The 13,361-nt window shown below is 35.5% G+C and overlaps 1 pseudogene; it reads left to right on the top strand.

Annotated features, from left to right (window-relative positions):
- Positions 1-326: 326 nt before the first annotated feature.
- On the top strand, positions 327-446 carry LOC111737798 (annotated as a pseudogene).
- Positions 447-13,361: the final 12,915 nt, after the last annotated feature.

Genomic DNA, 13,361 nt, shown 5'->3' with positions numbered 1-13,361 from the left:
CTCTGGCTGGTGCCAAACCAAGAGCCACAAGTATAAAACAGCAGCAGCAACGCTGACAATGCTAGCGGCAATGATACTAATAAGAAAAATAATTGTCATAATAATGGCCAGCAGTCAATTTATGAGCATGTATTCAGCATTCTCCTAAGCTTTGCATTTATTATCTCCTTCAGTTCTCACCCATCTTTGAGGCTGTTTTTTTTCTTTTCTCTTCTCTTTTACAAGGATCAACTGATCTTTCTTTCTCCCTCATTTTACTTTTTGACAAGCTGATTAGAGAACATAGCTTAGCTCATCTTCTAGACTGACTTCTTTAGATATCCCATATGTACAACCATGCCACCCTGAATGTGCCGGATCTCGTCTGATCTCAGAAGCTAAGCCAGGGTTGGGCCTGGTTAGTACTTGGATGAGAGACCACCTAGGAGTACCAGGTGCTGTAGGCTTTAAAAAAATAAAAATAAAGAAATAAAAATAAAAAATGAATTAGAAAGAGGTGTGCACCCAGGGCTAGCCAGCTTCAAGCCTCCTCCAAGAGATGATCAGGAAGGGCATAGACTATCTTGAGTCATCTTTGCAGGGTGGCAGATTTGAAAAGGGAAAGAGGAAGGGGTTGATGGGGCTTACTCTGTTTCTTCTCTCAAGTTCACCAATGAGATGAATCCTCTGTTTTCCAAGAGTGAAATGAATGAAGGGTAGAGACAAACTGGAATGAATGAAGGGTAGAAACAAAATTCTTCCACAGATTTCCATCCTGGGCATGGACTGCAAATTTCTTTTCCATTGTGGAAATATGAGACAAATAAAATTAGTGCTTACCACCTTACCCCACAGTAGCCACTATTACAAGATCCATTTTACAGATAAGGGAACAAAGACTTTGAAAGTGAATTCAACCTCTAAGGTGACACAGGTAAAAAGTGAAAGACTGAAGGTTTTGAACTCAGGTTATCCTGACCCCAGCATCTATGATCTTAACATTCTCGGCAACACCTCAATATATATTCGAAGGGAGTAGGTGGATGAAGGAAATTTGGCTAATTTCCAGATTTCTAAAGATTACTTTAAAAAAAATTATCACTGGATTAAACATGCCATAGTAAATAACAATGTAGGCTAATTGGCGAGGAGTAAATATATTCAGAGAAAGGGATATTATAGAATTCACTTGCATATGCTAGAAGCACTAATACGATCGAAAATATGCCCTGTTGCTGTTATAAATGTGTGATACAGTATTTCCTGAATACAAAATGTGGCAAGATAGTCTGTGGGAGAATAAAGCATAAATGTGGCAGTCTCATTTGCAGAGATTTTTGGCAAGGCCTCAATATTTCTCTTCAAGTTCATTGCCTCTAACTGCAAAGTATAACAACCCATAAGGTATATGTAAACTGTGCTGAAACTCTTCTTGGGCTCTTTTGTGTTTAAAATTTAACGTTGTCACAGGTTGCAAGATTGTGATTATTCCTGGAAATAGAGATCTGAATGGGACAGGTTGTTGTTTCTCACCACACACACTCATGCATGCATGTACACACACACACACATTTCATTGATACATTGTACGTGGATCATTCATTCTTTAATGTCACCCAGCTTTGGGAAACTTTTCTAAAGATATTTTTGCAAAGCTCATTTATTGCAATATCCAGAGCATACTTTTATCCCTAACCTTAAAGTCAGAGGGCATTGCTGCTGTTACAAATCTCTTGAGTGATCTCAGCATCCATGGAGATACACTTTGGCAACTGTTTTTGTCTCTTCTCACGGATGAGTCCCATGAACAATATGAGCGGCACTGCTTTTGGCATATAAATTTGGCTAATGGAAAATTATATCTGAAAAACGTTGGAAGTTTTTGAAGTTCTTCTTTATAAACTCCTAATTATCACAGATTGCTTATTTCTATGAAGGAGTCACTACTTGAAGTGACTTTGCTTTCATGCATCTCCATTCTTTAAAATCATACCAGACGAAGTTGTGTTGGGGCAATGAAAAAAAGCATAACGATAATATAAGTACATTGTCATAATGACCTATGACAGAGGTTTAGCTGATAAAAATCCTGTTTTAATTTCTTAGAGCTGCCACCAGAAATTATCACAAACTCATTGGCTAGAAAGAATAGAAATTTCTCCTATAGCTTTGAAGGCTAGAAGTCTAAAATCAAGGTGTCAGCAGGTTCTTGCTTCCTCTGAAGACTCCCAGAAAGAATCCTTCTTGGCCTCTTCCTGGCCTCTAATGGCCCCAGACATCATTCCAGTCTCTGGATACATTATCACATGGCCTTTTTCCCTGTATATTCAAATAGCATTCTTATAAGGACACCAATCATTGGACTTAGGGCTCTCTGTAATCCAGTATAAACTCAGTTTAAGTAATTACGTGTGCAAAGACTATTTCCAAGTAAGGTCACATTCTGAGGCTCCAAGTGAACAGGAATTTGGGGGGTATACTATTCAACCCAATACAAATCCCAAATGCAGTTAGTTATCAAACAAGGCTTGCCCACAATTACTTGGCTCCTTCCCAATAGTAGTTCTTTGCAAAGGAACAATATGGAGCCCAGTGGAAGGCTGTCTCTGCCAATTGCCTGTGAGAATAAGTTCAGATGGAACATTAACACAACAGTGGGTGAGGTAGGTTAGTATCTGAGACTCAAAAGGAAAAAAATCTTGACAAGAAAATTTACTACATGGCTTACACTATGCATGGGAAACAGAAGCTAAAGTGGCTAAAGTCCCTTTGCAAGTCTTTCTACTAATAAAAACAGGGCCATAGATGAAACAGTCTCATCTTGAATTTCCTTATAAATATGTTATAGTGCCCCCACTTGTTTTTGTATTTTTCCCTTTCAAATGGTTTTCTCCTACTTCTTTTGTTTTATATTCACATTGGATACTTAGCACTGACTGCCTCATATTGAAGCTATTTATATACATTTATTTTTCCCTTTTATCTTGTTAGGTGACTTTAAGCAAGTTATTTATAGATAATAATGTTATTTGTTCCATAAGATTCCTATGTAATTGAATGATTAATGAAGTATTATTTTATTGCATACTAAAATAATTCCTATGCTTAAAATCACAATGCTTATTGTAACAATAAAAATTAGTAAGCACAAAAATATTATATTAATTTTTAGAAACTTGAATAAGTGTTCTTAAACATATCTAGGTGAGAACATGTAAAAATGTTTCAGTGCTTGACGTTTGGCAGATAGCCAAGAAATGAGAATACATGTTTATTTGTTTTCTGAGATATTTCAGGAACAGAGAATGTCTGTTACTTTAAGTCTTTGCTCACATGGAACTATGATATAATGGGTGGGGGAATTCATTGAACAAATATTAACCAGATTACTATATATACATATACATACATATAAAATATATATTATATATATATATATATGCAAATATATTACAGTAATAAATGCTATGAAGGAAAACATGCAAGTCCTGGGATTCATAGATGGGAGACTTAATTTAAAGTCGAGATGACCAGACAAAGCTTTTCCAAGAATATTACAATTATTTTGATACCTGGAGAATAAGTAGGAATGAGCCATAGGAAGAAAGGGAGAGATGTGTTCAAGGTAGAAGATTAACAGACACAAAGGTCCTTAAAAACAGGAAGAGTTTAGGAATATTTAAGAAATTTAAAGACGGCCAATGTGACAGGTAATATGATCTCGAAAGGAACTGGTAGGAGATGTGAATGCTGAAATGTGTATGGGTACCAGATTGTGCAGGAACTTGTAGACATCGTGACGTAGAGTCTTTAGGACAATGACTGTCTTCTCACACTGACACACTGGAAATATCCCCAGAACCCTGAGCCAGGCATTTGAAAGCTGAGGTCAAAATGTCTCTCCAGAATGATTCTTCCCTCTTGGTGTCCTGTAATGTTCTCTCTTTTTTAAAGGGCCCACTAACTCTGTGTATGGAGAGGAGAGCAGATCTGGTTATCTCAAACCGCCAGACATGTCCATATTGAACAAATTACATTCCAATCAAAACAATTAACTTCAATAATGTCGTTATACAGTTTCATACATATATCGATTTCATTACATGCAAATTTTAGACGTATTTAAAACAGGACAAAAAGAGGACAGAAAATGTCCTCGTTTTCTGGGTAAATACTGTGTATTGTGCATCCATAGTACAATTTCTTCCTTGGAGAGGTTTCTCTCATTAACATAGTATAGCATATTATAGTTTAAGTATGTTAATTTTGGGGTATGGTCCAAATGAATAAAATATTCATGTCCAGAGTTGGCACAATCAAAGATATTCACAACAGCATTCAGCGCTAATTGTGGAAGGACAGAAAAGTAGACTTCTAATTAGCAGAGACCTGGCTATGTGTTTGCTGCTGCACGACCGTCGCAGGCCAACAGTCTGGCCCAGATGTTACTTCATCACAGGCAATTAAAGACAAGGCAGGAGCACCTCGTCTTAAAATTTTCCTTTGTGACTGCTGCTAGCTCTCATGCTAGATTAGACTGGTTGCAGACAAAGACATTTTATCTTTGGTGCATTTTCATCTTCCATTTAGAGATTTCTCTTGACTCTTGTTTCCCATACTCAGGCAGCCAGTGTCTTCATGCTATCTCTTGCCTACTTTTTCAATCACAGTATTACCCTTGGCCTACATCTCATCATGCTTTGTATCTTATTTGTTTCAGGTTCTTCTACTTCTTTCCTAATGAGATATCCATGGTGTAAATGATGGAGTCTTGGAACCAGAATCAGGGGCTCTGGGTGCTAATTTAGACACTGGCCTTTAACTCTTAGAGCCTAACTAAAGTTTTTTATTTGTGAATTAGAGTCAAGTATATCTACATCATAGCATTTTGTAGGACCTATATACATGTGAAGGTATTTTGTAAGCTGCAGAATTCTGTGTAGATATTTTGTATCCAGAAGCCTGAGCCAACCATTTGAAAACTGAAATCTAATTGTCTCTTCTAAATGATTCGACCCTCTTAACTGAGTGTATGTGGGCATGGATTAAACCCATTTTTGCTCATGAGTTAGTTAACTAATGGATCATTCCCTTATGTATATATTAATATTTGTAGTTGTTTTTCTTAAAGAGTAACCAAAATACGATTGCTTCAGAATTTAAGTAGTACTGGATTAGACACAAATTCTCAGTCCTGCTAAACATAAACTTTTGAGGATTGAGCCTGATGATCTGCATTTTAACAAAGTATCTAGTGATATTACACTTGAATGTTTGGAAACTGCTGCCTCTTTGTTTAGTTTTTACGGCAGAGAAGCACACTTGCTGGCTGGTATTGGTAGATAAAGGTGACCTTTAGCATTAGAGACGCCCTGCAGTGGGGACTTCCTGAAGTGGATTGTCAAGTGTGGGGTTTGAGCTAGTTCTGTGATGGGGTTTTGTGTGATTAGTTGGAGGATACTTTAAAGGGTGATAAAAATACTTTAAAGCAGATAAAACTGAGTGTTCTGCTTCAAAGATGATAGTAGGATCTGTGTTGAATGTGTAATATTTCTGCAGAGCGATAGGTCAGTTTTACTGTTTTTCAGCTTCTTGAGAACATATCTTGGAGGAGAGTAAGAAGTGCAGGGCTAGAGGGGCAGTTCCTTTAAGACGAGCAACTGTAATATGCTGTATTATTCTTCCATCTGTTCTTCCACCATTATCAACATATAGCTTCCATCTCACAGCCCAAGATGGTTGTTTGAGCCGCAGTCATTAATACTTTATTCTATCCCGTTGGAAGAAAGAAAGGCAATTAAATGTACACCCCAGTAACACTTGCTAATTTGCATACTGCCTCTTTTTATATCACATTGCCCATATTTTATTCATATGAATATATTTAGCTGCAAGGGAGGCTGGCAAATGAAGATTTTTTTTTTTTTTTTTTTATTAGCAAAGCCATATATCCACCTAAGAAAGAAAGAGGGATCGCTCTTCAGGGACAACCAGCAATCATTGTCACAGTATCCTATTATCATGAAAAACATATAACAAGTTAAATCTCTGATCTAATAAAATAGTTTTCCATAGCATTTGATTGGATATACATACATGCATGTGTATGCATAGTCATATGTCTAGAGGCAAAATAAAAGCACTCACTTAATTCCCCCCCGCCTCAGAAAACAGGTCATTTAGGTCACTAATGATATGGTTATAAATTTATAAGGCACATCTATGTAGGCCCTCTAATGGACCCTTTAAAATAACTTCAATTTTCTTGGGTTATAAATATTGCTGATCTTAAATATTTCTAATTGCCACTGATTTCTGCCTTAATTACTTTTCAGTAGCAAGAAGCAGAGTCATTTAAGATACCCAAGGTAATGATAGGCTTATTTTGATAACTTCCATAGAAACAAGACAGGAATCACAACTGCTATAGTCCAGATTCAGTCCTAGAGTTGGGTCCCTGGAGAAGGGGATGTGGTTTAAGAATCAGAAGGCAGGTCAAAACTGAAGGTGGGACTGTAGATTCCACAATCTTCAGTGGCAGAGTTCACTGTCCCTGGGTCATTATGTGGATTCTTATTCCCCTCTGATTTTTGTTTTACATTATAGTATCTGATCATTTGCTTTTTGTCTTGTGTGGTCTCAGCTTACGTTGGTGGTACTGCTCTCTGATATTCTTTACTTCTATTATACATGCTACAAAACAAATTAATGTCATTTCATCTTATAGTTATGCTACAGTGAGAGAAAATGTAGTTGTCTTAGCAGTTAATGTCACTTTTAGAAAGGTTTTTTGTTTTTGTTTTTTTTTTAAATTTTTAAAATACCATGTGATTTTACTCATTCCTGGCCAGATTACAGATTGGTTATGTAAAAGTCATTGTGGTGTAAATGACCTATGAAAAGGAGGCAGGATTTCATATTTAGACTTATACTTTCCAAACCTAGCTGCACATCAAAATTATGTGTTAAATTAATTAAATATATAACTTTGAATGCATAGCCAGGTTTGGGAACTATGACATGGTTATTGCCATTTAGGTGACCACTTAAGGCCATGCTGTTCATCAACAGACTACTGGTAAGGACCATATTCCTGGTTTTTTACCTGTGGTACAGTTTCTATGGCTCAGGATATTCGTTATACTGGTTTCTTGCCTTATCTCTCACCACTGATCAACCAAAATGTTTTGTAATTCTTTGATGTCTGTACTAGCTCACCAACCATCTTTCTGTCCATTTGGCTAAATCAACTCATTCATCAAGACAGCTCAAGCATAACCAGCTCTGGTAACTATTCCTTAGCGACATGCGCTCAATGGCTCCTTCAGCTTTCCCAGAGTAGTCTGTGCCCTGCTGTTATCTCAGTACTTGCCACATCCACCATTATCCTTTGTGTATATTTCTCTCAGTACAATGTGGATAACTTGAAGGCAGATCATTTAAATCATCTTTAAATAGGAATATATTAGTACGTACGTGTTTACTTATAGAACTAAATTATCTAGTTCTAGTAGATATATCATCCTAGGTGTCAGGCCAGTAATTCAAATTTTCAAGATGTCTTCACTGGGACTCATCACTTTACCCCAAAACTATCACAGCCCTCACCCAACAGGACCAAACAATCAACACTCTTGCTCTACCTCCCATTTCTTTGTCCATTATTCATGTCTTTCCTCTCAATGCACAGTAAAACCCTGTGACATAAGAAGGACAGAACAAATATTTTCTAAATTGAATGTAAGCACATATATTTTTCAAATAGTAGACAAAATCTTAAAGCAGTGTTTAAAGTAAATGTTATACAATTCTGTAAAAATAAATTTATTTCAATTCACTCTCTACTTCCTTAACCTGATATCTTTGGATGCATTTTAGAGCACATTTGATGCATTTCTCTGTTGGGTTATAGAACAAGAAGCTTTTTAAAAAAGGTATCGAGGAGAAAAGAGTAGTGAGAATGGAACAAATGTGTCAAATATCGCATTATCACTGGAAAAGTGATCTACCGAGATGAACCTGGCAAACTTCATCCAAGAAGAATGGTTGTGACTGTACTGAAAGACACTTATCTTGGTCAACAAAGAGGTTTTAGGTCTTCAGCCATTGCTAACTGCCACTTTAACTGTGTGGGGTGATGTCGTATCTAGGAAACTGCCTAGAAAAATTTAAAGAGTTTCAGGGAATCACACGTGATATTTTGTCTAGTGATCAGCGTGATATATGAATAGCCACTGCTTCTTGAACATTTCTATTCTGATTTTTGTCAAGCACCCACATTCAGTAAGTACAAAGCAGAAAATAATTTCCATCTCTTCTCCAAAAATACCCTATTTTTTTTTATCTTTTTGAATGATGTAAATAGCCATTTAGTCTTTCACAATTGAAGTCTCATCTTTGTTATTTTCTGCCTTGACTTCTTTATCACTGCTCCATACCCTTTAAAAACAGACATCAAATTCTGTTGATTCTCCTTTGAAAAATCCCTTTGTTTCAAATATTCCTCTCTAAGCCTACTGCCATGGAGTTATTTTAGGTGCTCCTCATTTCTCATGACCAGTTTCTCTACCTCTAATCTCTCTCCATTCTAGTCTTTCTGTTTCTACCTGCCCTGAGAAGTACCTCCTTAAAGGATGAAGATGATTATATTATCTACTTGCCTTAAAAACATGTTAGCCCATTCCCTACAAGATATTGTCTAATTTTCTACAGGAGAAAAAAAAAAATGAATCCTTTTAACAGTCAATAAAAACATTTAGCCCCAGGAGTCTGTTTTGCATATAGTCATAAAATCTTTATATACTTGAAGAAAAACAACATGATTAGCCTAATGCTACTGTTAAGTAGTACAGTATGGACATATATACCAACTGAGAATTTACAGGAAATGAAGCAATTCTCTATAGAATCGAATGCTATAATATTGGATTGTTGATTTTAAAGCAAGTATTAGTTCATGAATCTCTATTGTACTGGTCATTTTCCTGCTCCACAAAAGAATACATATAAAGTTAAAAAAAAGAAAGAGCATTTTCATATAGTAGGGTGATTTCTATGGCTTCCATAGGAACTTTGATTGTCAGGACCATGGAAATTCCATTTTGTGTTCTGTATAATAGTCATTCACACCTTGATTAAGGAGATAGAGAGGTTAGCCTATGGGGGAACAGTGTGCTCTAAGTGGAAAAGAAAGTGTACAATAAATCAAAATAATAAAAAGAGTTATACTCTAGAAATGGTAGAAACTTAAAAGTAAAGGAATACTTCCAGCACATGGTAGGCACAATAATTATATACTTGACTGAAAGAATAAAACTGATGATCAAATTCCAAAGGTATCTCTGCGAACATTTTAACAAAATTTTTAAAATAATAAAAGCGAATCATAAATGGAAAAAGGACACATCTGTCACTCAGTCAATAGAATCGTACCAATGTTGCTTTGTTAGTTTTGATAATTATAGCATGCTTATATAAGTTCTTAACATTGGGGAAAGCAGTGTGGTGGGGCATATGAGTACCCTCTGTGCTGTTTTTGCAAATCTTCTGTAAGTCTAAACTTATTTTTAAATAAAAAGTTAAAAAGTAAATAAATCTTGGAAAAGTACCCAAGACATCAATTCCTTTTGCTCAACTCTTGAGTTCGGGCTTGCGGTTGTCAGTTTGTTCTGGATGTGAGTGCCACCCGTATTGTCCCATTTTCTTCCACTTTTTTTCCTAGAAGCATTTATTAACTACAAATTAATTGACTGCAAACTTTAGTGAAGAGTAACTTTTTTTCTGTACATGTTGTTTTTTAAAGTTAAAGAATCCTACGGTAGCTACTTATAATATCAACTTCTTAAAAATTAAATGTGATATTATGAATATTTCTTTTATTAATTTTCAATTAAAATAATTAATTTTTTATTACATTGGTTAACAAAATCCAGTAAGTTTCAGGTGTACAATTTAACAGTAAAGCATATATATATATATTGCATTGTGTGTTCCCCTCCCAAAGTTGAATTTCTTTCTGTCACCACATATTTGATCCCTTTTACCCCATCTACCTTCCTCCTCCCACCTCCCCTCTACCCTCTGGTAACCATTAGTCTATTGTCCATGACCATGAGTCTCTGTCTGTCCTGTTCGATGGACCTTGAGAATATTTCTTTTCTTAAAAAAATTGTATAGGCTTCGAACTGAAGAGAGAGTACCGAATATTGGAACACAAAATTTTCAGTCGGGTTACCTCGATTTTGTGAATAGAGAAATGTCTTATCTTTATACTTAAAAGAGGTGGAAAACCATACAAAATCGTCTGCTCTAGTGATTCCTAATGGCTGATCTAATAATCTGACAAAGATTTATTGGCCAGCAGGGAAGTTATCTTTCCTATTAGATTTTTTTTTTTGATTTTTTTCTTTTGAAATATTCTTTCTTCAACTTTCTTGCATATTATTTTATTTTATAACTTCCCAGTTTTAGAATTTTTTCCCTTTTTTAAATGCATGCCAGATAATAAATGCCCTTCTAAATATTTAGCTGCATCTCCCAGATTTCAATTAGTATGTTTCCATAATCATAAGTCCTAAATATTCTTGTTTGAATGTTTTTATTTCTTTCTTGACCAACGAGCTACTTATGCATGCATTTCTAAACTTCCAAACATTTTTCTACTTGTTTTTAAAATTTCCTTAAATTTATTGGGGTGACATGTTTAGTACCTATGTTTTCTTCTATGTATTTTATTGTTTCAGATATTACAGTTAGGTTCTTTGACTCATTTTGAGTTAATTTTAGTGGATGGTGACAAATAGCAGTCTAGTTTCCACTTTAGTGATTTATTTTTTCTTTGTTGGTTTCTCTTTTCATCTAGTCTTTGTCCTGTTTACCTTTCTGCTAACTTATAGATGCATTTTATTAGCTGTTTCTTATAATTTTCTCAGTTGTTGATATTAGTTTTCTTTAATACATTTAAGATACCTATTCCAGTAAAGGATTAAAGGCATGGACATTTTTCTCCAGTTCACCTGTTTTAGCATCCCTCACTTTTTGAAGACATTGAACCTATTTTATATGTATTCACAGCTCTAACTGAAGAAAAGTTTATGTCTACATGTCGTATTCCCAACAAGTATGAGAAGGAATATCAAATGAGGCATAGAAGAGGGAGAATATTTTCTCTGTAATTAATAAACAAATCAAAAACACATTTGCAATTCAGAAAAAAATGATTCATTTCTCTCCAGTAGCTGAACTATACACAATGCATTTCTCCTCTCACTCTCAATTACTTAGAAGTGCTATGTTGCTATCACCTACAAAGCAGAATATCTAGTCTGTGCTATAAAGGGGGACCTCGTTTAAAACCTTCCTCTGTTCCCAAAGACCCTATTTTAAATAAAGATTTATTTTTTTGATTGCCTACTCTAAAACTATAGTTCTTCAACCCTGAATTACTTCTTGCCAACCTCGCTCCTCATTTAATATCATTAAAGTTTCCCAGTGCACAGTGGTTTCATCTTACCTTCTGGATCAAGTGTCACTCAAGAGCAATAATTGCGTGTGTGTGTGTGTGTGTGTGTGTGTGTGTGTGTGTGTGCACATGCACATATGTGTGTGAACATCTAAATGATGAAGCAGGAAGCTTTGTGGGATAGCTAGTTTTACCTTGCACTTTACTGTTGGAAGGAAGGAGGCCCAGCTGGTTTTAGACAGCAAGACTAAGGAGGGAACTAAAGTTCATACTGAGAATAATTAGGAAGACGTAGATCTTATTTAATTATTTCAATGAAGTATCTATATTCATACACAGCATTTATTCTGCCTTTCAAGTCCCTTATCCGTTGGGGTTATTTTTATGTCTCCACTGGTACAGACTGTGTGGGCAGAGACTCTGAGGTGGGGACATTAGAAAACAATTCCAAAAGAATGAGACCATGCCTCTTATCAATTTTGGAGGTAGACAAGAAAGCTATTAGAAAAGGCCTCAGAGGAGTTTAAGTCTAGTGGAAGGATCTTTGACCACTGTCCAATGACACAGCTATTTTATTCAACTTAACTTTATATTATGTATACAAAGTATCCTATGCCCGAAGTAAAAGCCTTTCTAAGGAAAGCCACAGCAGTCAGTTCTCTTCAACTGTGAACTTCCTGCTAATTACCAATACCACCAAATATCATCACATTGATTTATGAAATTATATCTCCAAATTTCATTCCTACCACTCACCCTATGATTGTACTAACAGTAAATGTGAATACAGAGCTCTACAGGAAGGATTGGTAACCATGGTGATTGGAGGGCGCTTTCTGCAATAACTCCAGTGTACAAAATAATTTATGCATGAATGTAAAATCACAGATGTTTTGAACCATATGCAGGCTATATTTAACCACAGTGCAAGTGACAAGTTACTTGGAAGTTAGTAATCCAAAGAAGGTGAGTTCCAGTTAGACAATAATTCTACTTCCTTGCCCTCGTTGTCATAGTAGAAGCCTCCTAGGTGCAGGGCCCTGCCACTTTTGTATTCAAGTTTGAGGGTATGTGTTAATGTGTATGTGTGTGAGAGAATGTGTGTCTATGCACACACATAAGATAGAAGAGTATATGAAAGGAAATGTACAGAGAGGAATACTCTAAGATAATAAGGGAAGAGAAAGCCAAGATGATATTTAAAACAAACAAACACGCTTCCTGCTAACCCTCTTTCTTACATTGTCTATAACTAAGGGTCTTGATTACAGAGTTGTTGAACGTTAGGCATATCACTGATATTTGAACTTGAATATAGGGAATAGAAGGACTTCTGTTTTAATTTATAAGCTGGAAATTAGTACTCTTGGTTATTGGGAATAGCTCTTAGGCTAGTTCCATTTTCAACTCAGTGAAATTATCTTCATAGCAATCATTTAATAGATTAAATTGCATTTGGTATAAAATCCAAGGGAATCTTTAATATGTGTTTGATAGATTTACTTCTAAAATTTCTATTTTTTTTATGTGAGTTCTCAAAGGTATAAATCATTAGTTACAGCAAATCTTTCACTTAGTTATTCCACATATACCTTACCAAAGTTGGCTCCACAAGTTACATAGTGTTAAATAAATAACTCTGTAAGTTCTGCTTGTAAAAATAAATACTTGTAAAAATAAATACTGCTTTTAGAACAGGTTTTCTAAAAGAGAGGCCTTTAAATCGCAAAATTAATATAATGCTTTGTGGAATAGGACTATTTTTAGTACCACTGGCCTTTTGGTCTTCAGAAGCAACAGAAAGGAATGTGAAATGGAAAGAAAACAGTTTGCATTGTACAACTTCTCATTCCCCATGGCACCTTGTGCTCATGGTAGTCTGGTTTTCTTCATTCCAAGGTTTTTTTTTTTTTTTTTTTTT

The sequence above is a fragment of the Pteropus vampyrus genome, unplaced genomic scaffold, assembly GCF_000151845.1.
Source record: "Pteropus vampyrus isolate Shadow unplaced genomic scaffold, Pvam_2.0 Scaffold31, whole genome shotgun sequence".
Taxonomy (NCBI): Eukaryota; Metazoa; Chordata; class Mammalia; order Chiroptera; family Pteropodidae; genus Pteropus; species Pteropus vampyrus.
Note: the sequence above shows the minus strand (reverse complement) of the source record. Positions and strands in the feature narration are given on the sequence as shown.